This window comes from Equus przewalskii, chromosome 24 (genome assembly GCF_037783145.1).
Source record: "Equus przewalskii isolate Varuska chromosome 24, EquPr2, whole genome shotgun sequence".
NCBI classification, from domain to species: Eukaryota; Metazoa; Chordata; class Mammalia; order Perissodactyla; family Equidae; genus Equus; species Equus przewalskii.
The window spans coordinates 9866970-9889537 of record NC_091854.1 but is presented as its reverse complement, the minus strand read 5'-3'; the positions used below and the strand labels follow the sequence as shown (position 1 = coordinate 9889537).

The following is a 22568-nucleotide window of genomic DNA, read 5'->3' as shown; positions in this document are numbered from 1 at the left end:
ACAAGCAGGGGAAACAGTTAAAAGCCCAAGAGAACAAATTTTGGACAAATTTTGTTTTCATTTTGGCTTGGAAACAGAAATGGGGTAAAAGGAGGTGGCTGCTTTCTTAAGGCTGGCTGTGTAAGAACCAACCATCCAGTGAAAGATGATTAGTTGTCTCTTAACTGCTCTATTCAGGTACACCTGTCTTTCCCTCACTGCCAGGACAGAGCACTAGTTTAAGTTTTGGTGCTCTTAGAAGAACTAGGATTGTAAGGCATCCCAGAGACTCTATATTACTTAGTAATCTTGTCTGAACATTTTTTCACTGAACAGAAGATTTTCCATACAGATAGCTGTCAGCTTTCAAGAAGGCAGAGTTCGCTTTTTCATCCTAAATTTGCATAGGACAATGTGGAGAAGAAAAGCGGGGTTTAGATCGACAAATGAGAAGCCCTCCCCCATCCTCTTTAAACAACAGGTGGCTTTGACGTGCACCGTCAACTCCTTCATGCATAGCACGAAATTGTAGGTGGAGCATTCAATTTCAGCGTCCCTGGAACCTGCTGCTGACAGATCAGGGAGCCCGGCTGTCAGTACCCAGGAACATGGGGGTTCCTGCGGAGAGCAGACTCGGGTGTCGAGGGGCTCACGGGCTTCACGGTCCAGGGAAATTAGTTTTTGCCTTTCTCCTTCTCGTCTCCCTCAATACATCCCACCACCCCCTTCCACCCTTCTGTTCTTCTGGGGAGAGGGAGATAAGGAGGAGGGACTATCCCTATCCTGACCCCAGGCCTTCAGAGGAGTTCCCAGAAGGGCTATTTTTAGTAGTAGCTGCTCCTCTCTAACTTACCCAGGGGAGGAGCTGCGGTAGTGGAGCGGATGCTGAGCGCAGAGAAGCCTCGGGTTTTCCGCGCATTGTTGGGGATGTGGGGGGGAGGTATTAGACGCAGCCGATTCCCCAGCCCGAGGCCGCCAGGTGGGCATCTCCGAGGCCGGAGCGGCCCCGCCGGACAGCGGCGGGAGGGTTTTTCCCTCGTCCTGAAGGAAGTCCCCGGCGGCCGGCGGCAGACCTCGCCGGCGGTCCCAGGCGCGGGGTGGTCTCTGCAGGGGAGGAAGTTCCCGGGCACGGCGGCCTGCGTCACAGCGGGGCTGGGACCGCCGAGCGGGCTGGCGGGCGGCGGCGGCGACCCCGGGGCCGGGCGCTGGGCGGCGCTGGCTGCCGCTGGCCGGGCGGCGCGCGGGGCGGCGCTGGAGGCGGCTCCGGCGGCGGCCGGGGAGGCGGAGGGGAGGAGGGCTGCGGGGCTGGGGCGTTAGCTGCGTCCCGGCTCGAAGCCCGCGAAGAGGACTAGGAGGAAGGCGCCGCCGTGGCCGCGGCCGCAGTGCTCCGGGCGCGACAAGCCATGAGCAGCGGCCCCGCGGGCGACCCTGCTGTCGCTGGCCGTCGCTGAGCCGGGTCGGGAGACAGCTCGCCGCTCCCCAGCACCCTCCCCAGCCGGCACCCTCGCGCCCAGAGGTAAGGGCGGGGACCGCGGAGGGATGGAGAGCGGCGGCCCGCAGAGGACCGCGGGCTCGGTCCGCTAGGTGCGCTGGAGCCGAGACTCGCCCCGCCTCGCTCGCGACCCTGCCTTCTCCCGGCTCTCGGGCGGGCAGAACGCGGTCGCCTGCCCAGTGTGTGGTCCTTGGAGCCATCCGCTGCTAGGGCTCAGGGACCCGCCAAGCCCTACCCCACCCATCCCATCCCGCCCAGCACCCGGGCGAGAGACCCCAGCCTGGCGCCAAGCACAGCGCGGCAGGTTCTGCGGACTTGGCTGGGGGGGAGGGGGCGAGGGGGACAGCGAGTGGAGGATGAGGAGAAAACGCGGCCACGGCTGGGGGCGATCGTCGTTCTTTCCTACCTTAAAAATCCCTGAGACCCCAGGGCCTGTCCCTTCTGATTTGCTCTCCCTTTGCTTCCCCTGAGCCCCTGAAGTTAGCACTTTGGGGAGGTAGGAAGGAATTGAAGGTCTCCGAAGGGAACGAGAGCACGATGTCAGCTCCTTTGCAGGACCAGAGGGGAGAGAGGGTTTAGTCGGCTCGGGTGGGCCCCAGAAGCCAGGTGTCTAGGCCGGCGGTTGAGGCCAGGACCGCTGCCTTCAACCAAACCCAGGCTGGCCGGTCTTTCCCTTTGCAGCTGGTTTCCAGCAACGAGGTGGTTAGGGATGGAGTTAGCAACTCCGGAACCTTAGGATGTGCTCTCTAGACGCTAATTCCTTTCTTTTCCCCCTCAGCCAATTCTTCCCTCCCCCACCCCGCGCCTGCCGGTGTACATCAGATTACACTTCCTTCAAAACCTTGCCCCGTACCAATCTTTGAACAACCACAGACACCTAGCCCACATCCCAGGACCGATATTTCAGATCGTAAAGCCCAAACTTCGCTTGGTTTCGAATTCTTTTTAAGCATTTTAAACTCCCAACAAACCTGTTAAGGAACACTTTCAAGTCCCCATCCTCCTAAAAGTAAAAAATAAGACCCAGTCAGTCTTTGTGGGAGTGCCGGCCTTGGGGAGAGGGAGGTTTGAATGACCCTATTTAACGCAGCCTTATGGGGGAGGAATAGATAAAGGAAATAGCAGTCCTATTTTAGTCACATACTTCTTACAAGCCCTCAGTAATGTAAGAAATGGAGCCTGAACCAGTGGGCACATTTCCGGACAGGTATGTGGTGGGTTCCGAAGGCATTCATACGCTTCGTCGTGGACACCTCATTAAAATGCCATCTCGATGGAGGAGGAGGAAAAGTGATGGGAACCCTCATGCTTGGCACAACACTGCAAAGTCGCCAGAGCCAATGAGCTTTATACATTCATACATTTCCTTTCTTTGTTTTTCAATGATTTGTGTAAAATATAAGCTTAACCTCGCCAAATTTGCTCAAGTCCATAAACCATATGTTGGATGTGTGGACACAGATAACAGATTAGATGTATACAGCTCTATGATATTTGCATTTCTTCTGACTCAAATAGCGAAGACCAAGGTACACGTGTAACCCTGATTTACTTTACTTTGGAGTGTTTAACTTAAATACTGTCTTGAGATCATTTTGTTTGCTTTTGAAGGAGAGGTAGGGAGCAGCTTTGCAAGGATGAAGAGTTTTCGTGGTTCTCGTAATAGATTGACCACAGATAGGGCCCACCAACCCAACAATGGTATCATAGGGAGCGTGATGTTTGAGAATTTTCTTATTAATAAAATTATCAAAGCCTTTGTTAATGATACCGATCTCTTCTCAGATTGACTAAGCACTTTGTTTAATGAAATTTTTTAGAAGGGAATGCTTTCAGTGAAAAAAATGTATTAAGGATTGTAAGAGAAAAGAACAAATAATTTTACATGTATATGAAGTTTATCTTTTAAAAACAGAACAAAGCAATATTTTTAACTCTTAAGGTGCCCAGTTTTTACCAAATTGTTATGATTTTTCCATTTAAGTTATAATAACCAATAACATTATAATAAAGTCCAAGTTTAAAAAGAAGTGGGTTGGAAACTTATTTTGCCAAGCATTGTGTTAATGGTTTAATATAATACCTTACTATAATATAGTCTGGCTGCTCTAGGTACCTAACATACATTTTCTCAGATTCTTACAAGAGACACTTAAGGGAGATGGTGTCACCCACATTTTACAGAAGAAGAAAGAGGCTCAGAGTTTGTGAATTGCCCAAGACCATACAGCTAGCAATGCCTGAATGAGGCCAAGCCTCTTTAGCCTTGATGATATGCTTTTCCATTATCCAAAGCTTCTTTTTTTCCTACTCAAATTTATTAACTTACCATCACGACTATTTGAGGAAACTGATATTGAGGAAGTAAAGTCACCTGCCCAGGGGTTTCCATGTAACTAGTATATAATGAATTCAAATTTGGAATCAGGGCCATCCGTTTTGAAAACCCATGTTCTTGCCACTGATCTCTATTGAATGACTGATTAAGAGATAACCTAATGGACGTTTCATGCCTACTGATCAGCTATTCTCATCCACATGGCAATGGTGGTCTTATGGGCTGCAACCCACTCCCAAGATTTTATACTCAATCCCTGGAGTGCTGGCTTTATCTCCAGCCCTGGATCACTGATGGAAGCATATTGCAACCAATGAGGGTGACATTACCTTGGAGGTATCCTTGAATCTACTTAATTTCTCTTAAAATATAAATCATCCCAGATTGGCATGGGGAAAAGAGCATGGCCTCAAGATAGGGAACGCTGGTATCAAATTGTGGCTGTACTGCATAGCAGGAGTGCAAACTAATTCCCCTTAACTTCTCTGAGCCCAGTTTCCTCATGTATAATGGGGTTAATAAAGCCAGTCTAGTTGGATTATTATGCAGATGAAATGTAACAATCCATGTGAAGGACAGCTCCTGTCACCTAGTAGGTGCTCAGTAAATGGTAGGGGTTAATACACCGGTATCCTAGCACTGACTGAAGTCTCTGCTGTATTTCACTCTCCATGTGCTTTACATGCATATAGGGATTAGTCATTGCTGTCAGTGATTCACTCTTCAGCTCTACAAAGATCTAATCTGGTTTTTAGCATCTTTAACTTTCGAATCACATCCTTTTTTTGTAGTCCTGACTTACAATCATTTACTCACCTTAGCCTTTGCTCCACTCTGCGTATTTATTATAACTTGATAAGCCATTTTTCAATGGATTGGAATTTGTATTTTTTGGCAAACACACTTTCCTGTTTTCTGCCTCTCTTGATTTCTCGGCCTTGCTTATCACTCAAGGCACCGTGACAATCCCAGTATCCCCACACAGCTCTGTCAGCTAAAATTCTGCATCTTCTTTCAGGCCCAGCTACCTCCTTCCTGAGCCCATATGCCTTCCACTTAAAAATTTAACTTTTTAAGTTATTTCCCCAGGTAATATCCTGAAGCCTATAAACTCTTTGAGGAGAGGGACATTTTTCTATTTCTTTATATTCTTAGCTTAGTATGAAACATAGATGCTTTCTATTTCTTGAATAAAAGATGAGTCAGATATTCTGAGAGAGAGCCTCACCCAAATTATTTGTCTCTGTTACATGATGGTTAGTGGCACCTTCCTCTCTATTTTGAGACTTGTTCAGCCCAGCCTTCTCCACCAATTTAACTGGAATTACATTTACTGGAAGCCCTTGTTCTTAAACAAAGCCTCGGCCATTAGGTACCATGTAAGATAGCCATGTTTCATTAATAAATTGCTCCCATGGTGATATAATAACCTCATTAGGTTGCAAATATATTGAGCATGCACGTCAACAGTATTTGAGTAGTTTGGCATTTTAGATGGGATAATGGTCCAGGTGGATTTCTTTAATTAGGAATAGGATTTACCTGAGGTGTCCCTTACCTTAGAGAGAAGGTTGAGATAATAAGCAAGGAGGATTTCAAACCCCTTTGGTTGGAAATAGGACTAATCGTGGCACAGTGTGGAGACTAACAACTAGAAGTGACCTTCATGAGAGAATTAGCACAGGAAAAAGACCCAGACAGTCTCACCACAAATGTGAGAGGTGGAAAAAGTAAAAAGAAAGAGGTAAAAGAAATAAAGCACGGCTGTAATACTGTATGACCAAGGCCTGCTCCATATTGGTCATTCCTGGACAACAGAAATAAGAAAGAGACTGTGGGGTCAAGGTGGGCAAGGGAGGAGAGAAACTAGTGTGGCCACAATCATCTAGTACATTAATGCACTCCCATTTGCTCCCAGGCTGGCACAGAAAGGCAAGAAGGTAATCTCAGAGCTTTGCTTAAAATAGTTTGGCAAGAATATGTTGAAAATTTCCTAATTATTAAAAGGTAGAGAATGACTAAATTCTTTTCCAATGTCAGGCATGAAACAAAAGAAAAGAACTTGGGCTATCTACTTAGAAGTATAACACGCTGTCACAAGTTCTGGGAGTGAAATTAGGATCATTTTCTGGTGTTAGATGGGTGTCCTTTTAATATGGTTCTGTAGTCCATGGTGTATCTAACTGTGAATGGCAGTTGGTAGAGAAATGGTAATATGGGTTCAGAAAATGAATAGTATTCAGAAAAGAAAAGAATTGGCAAAATTGAAAAATCAGTTTTAAGAAAGATGTTTTAAAGCTTAGGGAAGTAACTGAAAATGTTCCAGATGACTGAAGTATTTTGAGTCAAAGGAATCCAGAAATATATGTTGTTTGAGGAACCCTTCTAAGTACTTGGAAGAACCAAAGGTTTTCCCATGCTGGAAAAGGGTGGGAAGGCAGAGCAAAGAGGAACATTTGGCTAAGCCAAAAAACTGCCCAAGGACTTGAAACACTCGAGAGAACATAATGGAGCTCATAGAGAAGTGTTTCCAAACCTTTTTTTCATTATTCCCCTCCCTCCATAAGCCATTTTTAGATAAATTGTAATATAGTAGTCCTCCTTTTATCCTTGGGGGATGCATTCCAAGACCCCTAGTGGATGCGTGGAATCGAGGATTGCACCAAACCTTGTATCTACTGTGTTTTTTCCTATACATATATACATATGGTAAAGTTTAATTTATAAATTAGGCACAGTAAGAGATTAGCAACAATAACAAATAATAAAACAGAACAATTATAACAAATACTGTAAGAAAAGTTACCATAGATCTTAGCAAATTTTTTCTTTCATTGTCAAGTCATAAACTTTCACCTTTTCACTTAGAGGAGGCACTTTATCTTCTCCTTGGAATATCCAAATTGCCAGCATCACTACTCCTGTGCTTTGGGGCCATTATTAAGTAAAATAAGGGTTACTTGAACACAAACACTGCGATACCGTGACAGTGATCTGATAACATAGATGGCTACAAAGTCACTAAGGGGCAGTAGTGTATACAGCGTGGATATGCTGGACAAAGGGATGATTCATGTCTGGGGACGGGAGGGGGCCTAACAGCTTAAGATTTCATCATGCTACTCAGAACGATGTGCAATTTAAAATTTATGAATTGTTTATTTCTGGAATTTTCCGTTTAATATTTTTGGACCATGGTTGACCATGGGTAACTGAAACTGCGGAAATCAAAACTGCGGATAAGGGGGGACTGCTGTACCACAGATGCGCTATATATCTATTTATGTACTGTGGCCTTTAGCAGGCTAAACACCAATATTTAAGATTTTTTCTACCCCCCAGAACCAATTTTCGACAGGGACAAGATTGCCCGTCGATTGAGACCACATGGTGTAGCATGATTCTATATTATGTTCGAGAATCACAAAAGAGCCATATGGAAATAAAAGACATGAAGAAAAGTCAATACACATATATATTTCTATGAAGGCACATGATATATTAGCAAATTCTCTGGAATTAGCTTGCTTTCTTTTCTTTGCTTTTATAAAAAAGCGTACTTCATTGGCTCTTAAACTGAAATAAATATGTAAAAATATAAGGTTTCTAGTTGTCCCAGTTCCACCTTGGCAAAATTGTTAAATTCATAAAGTCATCTTCCAAAGCCTCCTCTAACTGCATCCTTTGGTTTCCTGGATGGGAAGCCCTGCCCAAACTTTAAATGCTCAGCATCCTTTATTTACTTCTGTTGTGCTGGGAAGGCTCTGCTATTAGCCATTCATTCTTGTGACTGGTCAATTATACGTGAGTATAAATTAGTTTGTCTTTAATAGAGCATTTGTACTTCAAGCCACTTGTTTATAATTATGAAACACTATGTTCCCTATCAATTTCAGTTCACAACAAATAGATATTTGGGGAGAGTGGGGCCTCTGAAGTCATTCTTAACTTTTTCATGCTACACCATCCAGCTTTTATTTTAACCATATTGCTCTTTTCCATTTCCTTTACCCTCAAACCCCCAGTAATGTATTTGTTTTTCAACATCTTTTCTCTTTGATTTTTGGAGCTGCACTGAAACTTCCCTGCGGGCAGAGGCCATAGCTGTGTTGTTCACTTCTGTACCCACAGCACCTGTGTGGTGCCTGGGACACAGCTGCTCAAGACATGGTCGTGGGATAAATATTTACTGATATATTTTACAGTAACGTTTCTAATCTTCCATCTTGGAGTATATGCATTTCCCTTTCTATTATTTTAAATTCTGGTAATGAAATCTGATAGTGTAATTAGAAGCTATCCTTCTTAATAGGGTCATGAAATATGTACACGGAAATATTTCTATATGTGATTGGAAATTAGGAACAAGTATTATATAAAATATGAAGTCAGGACATCAAAATAAATCCTAGGGAAAAGTTGCTAAATAAGCTAAATGTATGAAAACTCTTGGGTCCTGTGAGTTCTCCCTGTGTATTTGAAGAACTTGCTAAATCAATAGAAATTGCCAACTAGTCTTTCTCAAATATCTTTTGAAGTTTATGAAAATTAGAAACAGGCTTAAATAACTTTTTTTTTTTTTTAAGATTTTATTTTTCCTTTTTCTCCCCAAAGCCCCCTGGTACATAGTTGTGTATTTTTAGCTATGAGTTCTTCTAGTTGTGGCATGTGGGATGCCACCTCAGCATGGCCTGATGAGCAGTGCCATGTCCGTGCCCAGGATCCCAACCGGCAAAACCCTGGGCCACTGAAGTGGAGCGCGTGAACACTCGGCCACAGAGCCGGCCCCTAAATATCTTTTTTTTTAATGAGAAAAATATAACCCATAAATCCAACTCTGGGAAAAAATACTATGCAAGATTATTAAGCTAATAACACCTTGATTTTTAAAAATAACTGTGAGAATAGCTTCATTAGGAAAACATTGTTAGGCTAATTTGTATTATCTCCCTTAACATTAGCAAGGTCCGGGATAATGTTCTTATCAGCAAACTTAAGAAATGCTGTCTAGCACACACAACTTTCTACTTAATGCACAGCTCTGTGGGTGCTTGTAACCAGAAAGTAAGTAAAATTGAGGAGCTAGTAGCTGGAGGTGTGTCTAGGGTTTGGATCTGAGTTGAGTGTTTCAGCATTTTATCTAAGGATCTGGATGGCATAATAGAAAACAGGTATCTGATATTTCTATAAGCAGGTCCATGGTGGATAGAGCAACTTGATATTGAATCAAGGATTGGAAATGAGCTTGGCAAAATAAAAGAAAATGAAATAAAAATGAAAAGATGAGATTGAGTGCATTCATGGTGGTATGCATAGACAAAAAATGAAAACAATAGCCAAAACTAAGCAATGAAATTCATTTAAGGATTGTATAGGGCCATACCTTAAAGAAAAAGAAACAAACCAACTACACAAATAAACTAAATTTTTCTGTGGTTATGTTCATTTCTGTATCACCAGTATTTAGGACAGTGCCTAACATGTAACAAAGGATCAATAAATATTTGTTGAGTGAACAAATGAATGAAATGCAAGATGGAGAAAGGCGAACTATATGCCATTAGGGCAAAAGTAAAAGTATTCCCAAGATAACTAGCGGACTGAATAGCTGGTTAGAAAAACTTTTTGGACAAATCCTTTATGAGCATATGTTCAACTTGTATTTCAGTCTTAGATATAAGAGAAAAGTTTTCTGGTAGGTCACTTCAAAAATTCATTCTTACCAGGGACATTTTATAAGAGTAATAGATGGTTAGATATCATTGTTAGACTACATGAAAAATATGGGTTCAATGTCACTAGACTCTTGACTAGCAGTTGACAGTTAACTGGGTGGCTCAGTGGCCGGTTTCCAAGGACAAGTCTTATCCTCATTCAGTATCATACAAGAGGCTAGCCGGTGTCATAAGGAGGAAAAAAATTAAAGACAAAGATTGGAAAGGAAGTGAAAGTATCTCTCCTTACAGACTTTGTGATGAGAAGTTAGGATTCCATATCCTAAGGAATCTACGAAGCAGCCACTAAAACTAAGTGCCACACTCATCTCTAGTCAGTATGCAGGTATTTGAAATTCACAACAAAACCTTAGAAGTAAATCTGTTAACAGCCCCTGTTTCAGTCAGCCCTTGTACATGAATGTGAAGATGAGTTTACTTATCCTGAAAGGGTATCTAATAACAGAATAACTAATAACGTTTTACCTATCAACTTTTTTTTTTTACACTTCACAACTTTCCCCATAATGTGATTCAATAAACAGAACAGCCTACTGTTGACCTAATTGAGGAATTAAGGAGCAAATCAATGAAAACTAATGATTTCTAGCATCTCTTTTACTTGTGAATGCCACATCCTGGATTACAGGAGAGGGAGCAAACCTCTGGTGCTGTGTAGACGTTGTCTAGTGTGTATCAAACATGTTTTGGGGATAAAAAATCTGTTCCTTTTTTTATTGCTCCAAATTTGGAACGTAATCTTAAAGCAACATTATAAAATATTGTCAGGCAAGAATATAGATGCGTAATGCTAAGAGAAAGCCATATTGTTGGTTGGCTTATTAACTAGTAACAACTAAATCAGAAAGTATATAAGAAATGGCAGAATTTTAGTTTCTCTAGAGGCCAGGAATCGCTTATTATTCTGCTTGTTTGACTTCAGTTATTTATAATTTTGAAATACCAAAAAACAGCACAAAAACAAGAGAGCTAATTGCCCCTTCTGAAAGAACACATTTGGGTTGGGTGAGGAAAAAAATAGCTTTTGCCATCCAGGTAAAATGTACAGTAAGTGAATAATTTTACAGCCGCATATAGAGAAAAGATCATCTCAAAAATAATTTTTCTTTCTAGCTACCGGTTATCCTATTAAGCTACTTTAAAAAATAATTTTATTGCAATATGTGTTGTTTATCATATAAACACATAAGCTAAACAATGGTGGATGATGGTATTTAAAGTGTTAAACTTTACTTTTTAAGATAGGATTAATTTTATAAAGCAATCATTATAGTCTTATTATTTGAATATTATGAAGAACAAATTATGTTTTCATATAAATATTATACATAGGTTAAAATTGTCGTATGATAGTATTTTGTCAAAGATTACTCATTCATTACCTAATTTTAATATTAATCCCAGGCCTTAAAATTAATTATCTTGAATTAGAATTTCTACTGCCACTTAAAAATAATATAATTGCTATTCACATTAAAAACTTATCAGAGAAATATGACATTCTGTGGTTTCACATTACTACAGCATTGTCTGAAATTTACAACAACCATTAAAGAAACAGACACTAGTTATAATTCAATGTTGTTAAACATATCTGCAAACACTTAAAAGTTTTAGTGAAAATAATGATCTGACCTTTGAGATAAATATAAGGAATTTATTAACTTCCAATTGAATATGCATCCTATCAGAGAACAGATCAGTCATAGATGAACTAAAATACATTTTAAAAGCTTTATTGAGATATAATTTACCTACTATAGCATTTATTTGTTTAAAGTATACAATTCAGTGGTTTTTAGTATAATTAAAGAATTGTGTAATCATCACCACAACTTTAAAACATTTTCATCACCTGAAAAAGAAACCCATACCCATTTAGCTATCACTTCCCACAATACTCCCCACTTCTCCTCCTCCCAAGTTCTAGGCAGCCCCTAATCTATTTTCTGTGTCTATAGCTTTGTCTATTCTGGACATTTCATGTAAATGGTATCAGACAATCTGTGGTCTTCTGTGACTGGCGTCTTTCATTTAGCATATATTTGAGGTTCATCCATGTTGTAGCATGTATCAGTACTCCATGCCTTTTTATTGCCAAATAATATTCCATTGTGTGGCTATACCGTATTTTCTTTATTCATTCATCAGTTGATGGACATTTAGGTTGTTTCCACTTGGGGGCTATGAGGAAGATGCTCCTGGGAACATTCCTGTACAAGTTTTTATGTGGACGTACGTCCTCATTTCTCTTGGATGGATATGTGTAGCAGTAGAACTGCAGACTAATGCGTAAGTTTGTGTTTAAAATTTTGATGTAAATGAGGTGCAATTTTTGCATCATATCCCAAACTAGACTAAAATCAGGGCTAAGACATTTAACTGTCTTTTTAATGAAAATTAGCAAAATAGTTTAATTTGTCCAAGTATTCATCATCAGGGATATCAATTGAACTCTGAATTTTATATAATTCAATCAAACTTTGCAAAGTACTATTAAAGCACTACTAAATCTCTTTAAATTTTGGATTAAAGATTCTGGTTAGGAAATATAGACAGGCCTGCTAAAGGCTGTCTGGATAGCTCTTTGCGTATTTTTTGGTTCCTTATTCTTAGTAACCTGGACACCACCCATTAACTCCAAACTTCCCTTTTGTACAGGTTTTCCTCTTTTGTGTGGGGCGGTCGGAGGGGGGATATTTTTCACATTCCCTTAGTCTAGATGTCTGTAAGTGTTTATTAGCTTCTGCCTAGAAAACATCAGCTCCGTTCATTTGAAGGTCTGTACAGTCTCGTCAGTTTCCCTCTGGAAAGAGGTAAAGGCACTTTTTAAAGTAAAACGCCTTGCTTTGGTTAACATTTTTGCAGGCACTGTTCTTTCGCCTGGGGTGGTGATGGAGGGATCCTCTCGATAAATTGTAGATTTGATCTGTTTTGTCTATTTAGAACTGTTCTTTTAATTCACCGTCAGACCAAGACCTGGCAGAAATTTCCCTTAACCCTTTCTCTTCACACCCTCATAAACCAACCACGCAGGCAGGTTTTCCCTTTCCCTTCAATAGAGTGAAGGTATTTGATTAAGGAGGTGTTCTCCTGACACAAACGACAGACTCTGTGACCGTTTAACCTCCATTCTTAGCGAGGTCCTGAGCAAGTGGCAAGCAATTGGTCTAGTAGGTGCCCGAAGAACGACTGACCACAAAAACAAAATGCTGTGAGTAACCGCTTCCAGACACAGGCAAACGGACAGAAAACCTTTGAAGGAATTCCTGCATAAAATTCTAACTGCTGGACAAACGCAAATACAGATACAAATATATGCACAGTCCCACTGCAAGCAAAACACAAAATAACTTAAGATGTCTGTGAATGTTGGCAACGGATAATTTTCAAAAAGTTGAACATGACTCTTAAATGAATATAGAATGAACATGTCAAAGATCTAGTCAATTCCTTAAGAGCCAGCTGGTTCAAAGAGCATTCAAGGAACTATTTGAAAAAAGAATGTTAGAATAACATTGCTAGGTTAGATACAAAACTAGGCAATGTCCTTCAGGGCAATAAACAACATACTGTTTGGAGTTCTCTTTTCTACTGGACAAAAATCTACAAATCTGGAATTTAATCTGCCGTAATTAGCAAGTCAAAGAAAGGTGTATTTCCCTAACTAATCCTTGGGTGGGCCAGTTAAACACTTCTTCAATATTACGTTGAAAGGATATACTTCCCTCCCTTTCCATCATTTCCAAGTTTTGGAAACTTTTTTTTTTTTAACAATGCATACTTGCTCATCCTAAACTTTCTTCCTAAGGGCTTCGGTTGTTTCTTAGTAATATAATGGACATTTAGCCATGGTATGTATCAAATACAAAACGTTGGCCTTGGAAATCCTCAAACTTAAAACATGGGACAGAGACTTTGGTTCCTACTCTTGACTCCCCTTCTTGGAGATTCCTTATGTCCCTCACATATCAAAATACCTCTCTAATCTCATCCTGGGGAGGAGTTCTGTTTTAACTCCAACTCCAAGATCAACAAATTCTTAGGGCCCAAACTGCTCTCCAAGCTCTCAACTTAGATGGCAAGTCATCTTAAGCCCAGTAGAATGAGAATGCTTTCAGATGGTCATTAGACTTTGACATTCAAGTGCTGAAATTGCCATATCACAGTAAAAATATACAGAGCTCAGGAAGAGAAACACAAAGGATCTCAATAGCATACGTGCATGAAGTTCCTGATCCAGAGGCTGCCAACTGCTCTGCTTCTTTTGAGATGTGCATTCTGCATGGAACCTTCAAGAACGATTACAATAGGAATTGGTAAACTGTGGCCCAGTAGTTTGGTTCTGCAACTGTTTTTGTATGGCCCACTTGCTGAGGTTGGTTTTTACATTTTTGAAGGGTGGTTTCAAACTTTTTAAAAGAATATACAATGCAGACCATATGTGACCTGCAAGGCCTAAATATTCCCCATCTCTCCCTTTATAGAACAAATTTACTGATACCTGCATTAAAAAAATATATATCAAAGTTTTAAAACAAACTTCCTACAAGGGAAAAGCTCTCTAGTAGGCTAATTCAAAGATTTGCTCTTGGTAGGGACATTCCATAGGAAAAGAGAATGGTTAGAAAAGCATTAGATTTATCATCAGGAGAAAATAATATTTGGTTAAAGGCCACTAAACTTGGTTAACAGCTGGTCAACTGCGTGGGTGGTAACTAATTTCCCAGAGCAAGTCTTAATGTCATTAAAGTTCATGAGAATCAATTACTTAAGCATTGTATCAGGAACACATTTCTTTCTGGCAGGAGGTTAAATTGTATCATACAAACAGATTTGGAACAATTTTGCTTTTACAAGGCAATGTACTGTATATTTTAAAAGCATACACTGGGATGCAGTAAAAGAAAAGTGGACTCTAGGAATCTTCTGATGCCGCACTAACTCTTACAGTTTAATTTAGGACTATACAAATAGGAAGATGAAAAACTTGGAAGAGAGTCAGAAGACCATCACAGAGAGGATTAGAGCATTGAAAAACTGAATCTATGTGGAAAAAATGAAAAGAATTGGGATATTTCAGCCAAGATGAGGCGGACAAAGAGAAGTTTAAAAATTACGTCCAAGGAAATGAAGGGGTCTCCAACTGAATATGAAGAGCGATTGCACATCTCTTCTGAAAAGAGAGAAAAGTTTAACCTGCAGCATAAGGATGACATCAACTCATCAGTCTTTTCACAAATATTTATAGAGGCTGGTCCTTTAGGAGATTTTAAAAAGAGAATAGAATTGGGGCTCTCTGAATATACTCTTACCTGAAGGTTAGCCAGATAGCCCCTTGAGATCAGACATATATTTTTAATCTGAGACTGTACTGTGTGCAAACCACCAGATCTGCTATTCTTTGAGGAGATTAAAAACCAGCCACTGTCCCTGAAGACTTACTCTGTGACGAGAGGCTAGGGTAAACAAATATTCGAGTGGCAAAGATAAGGGGTAGCACTACCACAGGAGAATAGGGAAATATTTGCATGTATTTAGTATCTGGAAAGGGAAACAATTAAAAATATGGCTCAGAAGGCAAAGATCTGGAGGTGGGGAGGGAGCCATCCATATCTGAGGAAAGAGAGATCCAGTCAGAGGGAACAGCAAATATAAAGATGCATCCTGGCATGATGGAGGACCAGCAAGAAGGCCAGTGTGGGTGGAGGGCACTGAGCAAGGGAGAGAGTAGTAGTTATTGAAAGAGGGTGTTGTAGGCTTATGAAGTGTCTTGTCCACCTCTACGCAGAGTGAGATGAGGAGCCATTAGAGAGTTCTGAGCCAATGGGGGTCATAATCGGACTGGACTTTTAAAAGGATCATTCTGGCTACAGTGAAGAGAAGCCCCCAGCCTATGTTTTGGCCTCAGGGCCTTTGCACTCTTAAAATATTATTTAAGATCCCCAAAGAGCTTTATGTGAGTTATATGTGTAGGTATTTACCATATTAGAAATTTAAAACTAAGTATTTATTTTAAAATAATAATAAAGCCACTAAATGTTAACACAGATAACACATTTTTATGAAATTACCTATATTTTGTGAAAACACCTATATTTTCCCCCTAAAAAGAGAAGATAACATTGTTTCAAATTTTTACAAATTTGTTTAATTTCTGGCATTCAGTCTGTTCCCTATCACATGATGTGTTGCTTCTAGAAAACTCCATGGTATACTCACAAGAAAATGAGAATTAAGAAGGCGAATAATGTGTACTATTCTTAGGAAAATAGTTTTGACCTTACCGATTCCCTGAAAAGCACATTTTGAGAAACTGTGGTAGAGAAGAGACTAGACTGTAGGAGACAAAGATGGAAGCATGGGGACTAGGTTAGGAAGTTGTTGCAATAAATCACTTGAGACACGCTGGTGCCTTGGATTGTAGCAATAGGTGTAGTGAAAAATGGTCGGATTCTGGATGTATTTTAAAGGTTGACCCAATAGACTTTGCTGACAGAGTAGACCTGGATGTGAGAGAATGAAGTCAAAATTAACGCTAAGATTTTGAACCAGAGGAACCGAAACCTGGAAGATTGTGGGAATAGCAGATTTGGGAGTGAAATGAAGAGTTCTGTTTTGGATTTAGTCATTTTGAAATGCCTATTAAACATCCAATTGTAATCATCAAGTCAGCAGCTGGATATTTAAGTTTGGAATTTAGGGGAGAGACTTCTTTTTGCCTTTACATCCCTCAGTACTTTTTAAAGAAAGAATGTACAAGTTTTCTGCGTCCTTCAATGGCTGAAATACATCATTCATTCTACTCTCAGATTTGAAAGTTAGTTTGGCTGGGTATTGAACTCTAAATTGACAACTACTTTCACTAAGTATTTTAAAAGCTTTTTTCCCTGTTATCTTCTAGCATCTGGTATTGTCACTGAGAAGTCTAATGCTTTTCTGATTTTTGTTTCTTTGTATGTGTTCTCTTATGTGCTCTATCCCCCGGAAGCTTCTAGGATCTTCTCTTTGTCCCTGATGTTCTGAAACCTCATGATGTTGTGGGTCTTTATGCATTCATTGTGCTAGGCACTTTAGTCAGCTGTTTTAATATTGTCTCATATCCTGCAGTTTTGCAAAATTTTCTTGCAATATTTTTTTGTCTAATTTCTCCACTCATTTTCTGTTTATAATCTTTATGAAATTTCTTTTTTTCAGATGTTGGATATGGAATCTGTATATCTACTTTTTCTTCCTCCTTTGCCTTTTTTGTTCTACTTTATAGAACATTTCCTCAACATTATGATCTAACCCTTATGTTGATTTTTTATCTTATTTTTAATTTCTAAACTTTTTCTGATGAGTTTTTTATGGACCCAATATCTTCTGCTAGCTCTCTGAGAATAGTAATTATAGTTTGGAATTTTTTATTTTTATTTTTTTTTTATTTTAAAGATTTTATTTTTTTTCCTTTTTCTCCCCAAAGCCCTCCAGTACATAGTTGTACATTCTTCGTTGTGGGTCGTTCTAGTTGTGCCATGTGGGATGCTGCCTCAGCGTGGTTTGATGAGCAGTGCCATGTCCGAGCCCAGGATTCGAACCAACGAAACACCGGGCCGCCTGCAGCGGAGCGTGCGGACTTAACCACTCGGCCACGGGGCCAGCCCCTAGTTTGGAATTTTTTAAATGTGATCTGCTGCTCTGTGCTCTGCATGTTTCTCCTGCTTTTGCTTTTTCTGTGTGTTCATTTGCTCCTTTGATTTTGTGTTTGTCTTGTTTATGTCTTTCAGGCTGGAAGCATTCCCCAAATGGCTGATAATCTATAATTGTATCTTCATATTTAATAGTGAAGCATAGAAAGCTGTTTGGGATTTCTGTGTATAATTTTTCCAAGGAAGAGCTTCACAATAGGTTTTTCAGGTGGTGAGCAGCCTTTTTTTGAGAAGACTTCCACTTAGATGTCATTGTTCTAGGATTACGACTTTTAGCATCTCATTGCCTTCCAAGATCATGTGTAAATCATCTTATCCCACATGCAGCTCAAAAGTACACATATTTATGACAATGTATTGACTGGACACATAGAAGTGCGGCTGTTTTACTAATTGAAAAGCACCAGGGGGGCCAGCCCTGCGGCCGAGTTGTTAAGTTCACGCACTCCACTTCAGCAGCCCGGGGTTTCACCAGTTCCAGTCCTGGGCGCGGACATGGCACTGCTCATCAAGCCATGCTGAGGCAGCGTCCCCCATGCCACAACTAGAAGGACTCACAACTAAAAACGCACAACTATGTACCCAGGGGCTTTGGGGAGAAAAAGGAAAAATAAAAATCTTAAAGAAAAAATAGCACCAGGGAAGGAGGACTTGTCTAATATGTGACGTTCAAAAGTAGACGAGGGTCTAGAACCTTGACTTCCAGTCTAATGTTCCTTCTACAATTAAGGTGCCTCATGCTTTCCATCAGAGCCTCCCTCAGCATAGGAGAGATTTTCTACTTATTTCAGAAATCTGGAGTAGAACTAGAAGCAGTCTGTTTGAAGCACCAAATTTCATTTAATATCTTGTATTTTAACATTAAAAAACTCATGAAACTATATCCAAAACCTTTGAATAAAGTCAGTGTGCCTGGAAAATATGCCATGTGTGGCCTATGGCCTCTCATACTCCCCACCCAGCATGCATTCACCTACTCCAGTGTGAGCACTGCCCCATGTGCATGAAGTTATGAGTTGGAATGCTATCAGAGAGTCTCTTTGCCTCCTCCCTCCCTAATAGTGGCTTAAACAAGAAAGAACATTATTTCTTTCTCTCTCATACTAGTAGGAACATAATCATGTGAGTCTATCACGGTTCAGCCTCCTTATGTCTTGATATTCACCACTGCTGTCATGTATCCCTCACTGGTCTGATTGAAGATGATTAACACTAAGCCTACATCCCAGCTCAGAAGTGGGGAGGAGGTATGTTGAGGGCGAGCTCCCTTCCTTTAAGGACACAACTCAGAGCTGAATATATCTTTTCTGTTTATACTTCATTGGCTGGGACTAAGTCGCATGGTCACACCTGCCTGCAAAGGGCCTAAAGCATGTACTTATCTATTATCACATAGAAAGAACAGACTGGATATTGGGAGACAATAAGTGATCTCTCCCACCATGGTGTTGCCATCTTATAGCTCAGGGCACAAAGAGTACAGGGGCGTAGCAGTACCTCGCAAGGAAGAGTCAACATGAGGGCCTTTTCAGTGACTCCTGGAGATCACGACTCATTTTCCAGGAAATCTCTCTTAAGGGAACATGTCCGTCCCATAGATTGCAGCTGGTTTTCACAGCCATAGCTGCTGACCATCCCACAGACCCCAGAAATGCAGCTGTGTTCTTGGATGGCGGCGATCAGAGGAAGAGCCTTTCCATAGTGATGTCATCTTCATGCTAGCAGGTCTAACCACCTAAAGGTGTGGGGTGGGGATGGGCCTTTGCTTTTAAGGAACTGCTGAGTTAATCTTATCATTATTGGTTTTAGCTGTTGAGGTTTCTTTAAAACTTTGGGTCATGCTCCAGAGATGCTAGGTGCTGAGTAAGCTCCAGGAGCCACATAGTGCGTGGGGAGATTGAGCAGATTTGCACATCTTGGACCTCTAGATTTCCAGAAATCTAGTTCAAGAACTGGAGTAGTTTGGCATTTTCATGGGGTTTTGTTTCAACATATCCATGCCACAAGGACAGGTAACACATGGAATTAGAGATAGTTGATTTGAAGAAACTGGCTTATCGTGAGGCAAGGGAAAAATTACCAATGTTTTAAAGAGGACACCACAATTTGGGGGTACTTTTAGGCACTTTCCATAAATAGTAGATATAGAGGGACATACAGTAAATGGGATTTTTCAGAATCCAGAAGCTTCCCAGGAGAGAAGCCTACCTAATATTTTCTTAATTAAATAATGGGGCTGGTAATTGGCATATTTACTGCTAGGCACTCTAAGTGTGCATAATTTAAAGAGCTGGGCACAGAGCTAGATTTCAAACCTAGGTCTTTCTGGCTGTAAAATTTGCATTGTAACCACTGCCTTTTGAACAAAATGGTAAGTAGAGATGACTTAATTTATTTCTGTTTTTTAGATTAATGTGCCTGCTTATGACTAAACTTAGAGTTCTGGGAATGCAGATGTTCAGTGAAGTAATAGATACATATAAGGAATAACAGGAGTATTTTTATTAGTGTTACTGTTGGTGTATACTGTTTGGGACTAAGGACTTCACAACACCCTTAATGTACAAAACAGCTATAATCACCTCATAGAGAAGAGAATTTGCACAAATTACCGTTTATTTTGTATTAAAATGCTGTAACTATTATTATACGCTCTAAGTAGGAGCATATCCCATCTTTATGAAGGTCCTCCTAAGTGTGGTGGTGGGCTCAGTAAGTAGTGGCCATTGTGATTTAGAAGAAAGATGCTTAGTGTGATGACAGTCTGTTTCTGCAAAATTTTCAGCGGACCTATTCTTCAACAGAAGGGAAAAAATATTTAGACCTAAACTGGAGCCGCGCACAAAGGGCCATATCGGGTTAGAATATTTTATACACGAAACCAAAAATGTTTTAGGTCAGGCAATAAGGTGTGTTATTAATGTTAAGCAGCAGACGTGTTTATAGAGAATCTCAGGAATGTAAGTGTGTGACTGAGAGCATCTTTACATTTACTCAGCTGCATTAAGGATTTTTTTAAATCGAAATATACCATGCTTTCAAAAAGCCCACTTGTACCATATCCAAATAAGAGCAGAATAGGTCCCTTATTTGAGGAAACTGCAAATCTTGAAAACAGTGGTGTTCCTTGATTTTCTTTGGCCACACGATTGGTTTAACTAACATTTCTGGTAATGGAATTGCTTGAGTCTCAGAATTAGTTTGCTTAAAATTTTTATGCTTCTGCCAGACCTCTTCCTGTTGACATATTCAAACTGAATCAAAATTACTTGTGTGACATCATAAGCAGTGCAAGTTTAGCATTTGAAAACAGTCTAAGGCTCTGATAAATTAATTAATCTATTTGGGTGTGTTTGCTTAGAAACCTGGAATGAAGCCTGTTTTAAAATATATTTGTTTTTAGAATATAATCTGAAAAAGGGTTAGAGAAATTTTAACCTCTGTAACATTTTTAAATAGTCATTCCCCATCTCTCAACATCTCATACTCCAACTAAGACATTTCTTTAGTTGAAGAAGAGAATGTAGCAGAAACACTATATTTTAAAAATAGACAGGTATGTCCTCATTTTTAGAAAGATTATACCTAAGCACCATCACTATTTTTGTATTAGAATCACCTATGAACAAGATTAAGGAAATCCTCATTATCTTTCTAAAACTAAGATGTTGATATAAAAATTGAACCTGTGTGGCATCCCACATGCCACAACTAGAAGGACCCACAACTAAAATATACAACTATGTACTGGGGGGATGTGGGGAGAAAAAAGCAGGAGAAAAAAAAATTGGCAACAGTTATTAGCTCAGGTGCCAATCTTTAATAAATAAATAAATAAAAATTTTAAAAAATTGAACCTGTGTATCATCTTTCATCATCAAGTGATAAACTATAAAATATTTATTAAAAATATGAATGTACAGTGTGCTGAAAATGGACACTTTTCCAACAGGAAAATGGACTATCTGTATTCTCATTTAACTATTGTATGAAATAGATTCTACCCTTTAAATTCCTTAAAGTTATTAAGTGCTCGATCAAAAGACTGAAGAGCTAAGAGATTTAAAGCCAAAGAGAAGCCACTGCCAATGAAAAGCAAACAGAATTTTAAAAGAAAACATCTCTGAGTATATATTATGCACTGAGTAATAATATAAATTTAAAAGAAAGCATCTCTGATGTTATAATCTAAGTTAATAGGAAATTTTAAGTAGTAGCACTCCCAGTTTTAAAGAAACCCTCTGTAAAGGAAAACACCCTTTCTTGCTAATTCCTAAATTAAATCAAGAAGGAATTCAGTTTTAATTCTGTTTCTGTTGTCCATGGAATGTTAGGTTTAGTGACTTACAGTAATTGACTCTAAAAATAGATTACTTGAGTTGTGTTCGGGCTCCTCTGCTTACCCCTATGTAACCCCAGGCAGGATATTTGACCTTCTGAAGTCTCAGTTTCTTCTGTAATAGTACCTAGAGCCTAGGGATGTTTGGATACTAAACAATATGATACATGTGAAGTGCCTGACACCATCTAGGTACATGGTAAATCTTAGCTCATGTTGTGATGGAGGTGGGGTTTTCCTTTATGCATAAAGAGATCTTTACTAGGTAAGATGAATACTCACTGTTATTCTAAAATAAAATACCTGTCAAATAAAAATGGACTCCATCAGAACTACACATTTCTAATGTTCAAAACATCATCTACATTCAGAAAATGTTCTGGAGGGGTGAATCATTGCTCTACACGTGGAGCTCCGTGTCATGCAAAACCGTTGCTGCTCAGACAACTAGGGCAGAGGCTGGGAGTGCCAAAATGAGCAACTTGCAGTCTCTGCTCTTACAGAATTTACAGTGTGGGAGGGGAGATAAATGAGATTATAAATAACCCAGGGGAGGGAAGGAGTGAAGAGAGCAGGTAGGGAAAGTTGTTCTTGGACTGCATATGAAAATACTCAGCCACAGGCTTCCAAAAAAAGACAGTGCAGTTACGGTCTAAGACCCTTTCAAATGTTATCCTAGCAGCATGCAATTCCCACGGGAGGGTGAACCACATGGGGGATCCCGTCTGTCTGGATGTGGTGATCTGGGGAGAGATGGAGTCTGAGGTACACGTTAACTAAAGATACGATATTAAAATACAAAGTCATAGAGTACTGCCATCATTTTAAATAGGTAACTCTGCTTTGGTAGGCCCAGATAAAGCTCTGATTTTCCCTTAAGACCTCATCTGGTGTGTAGGTTTACTTTTTATCACAAGAAGAGGAAATAAGATGTTTCTAGGGGAATAGGTCTCAACGTCAGCTGTGTGTTAGAATCACCTGGGGGACCTTTAAA

At 40.0% G+C, this 22568-nt stretch overlaps 1 protein-coding gene across 1 annotated transcript in view; it reads left to right on the top strand.

The window, feature by feature from the left end:
- The first annotated feature begins 1225 nt into the window (after nucleotides 1–1225).
- Nucleotides 1226–22568, top strand: part of LRRC8C (leucine rich repeat containing 8 VRAC subunit C) — a 75251-nt gene continuing 53908 nt past the window's right edge. The window contains exon 1 of the mRNA XM_070592376.1: nucleotides 1226–1495. The gene's annotated coding sequence lies outside the window, so the exon portion shown is untranslated. The remainder of the gene's footprint in view (nucleotides 1496–22568) is intronic.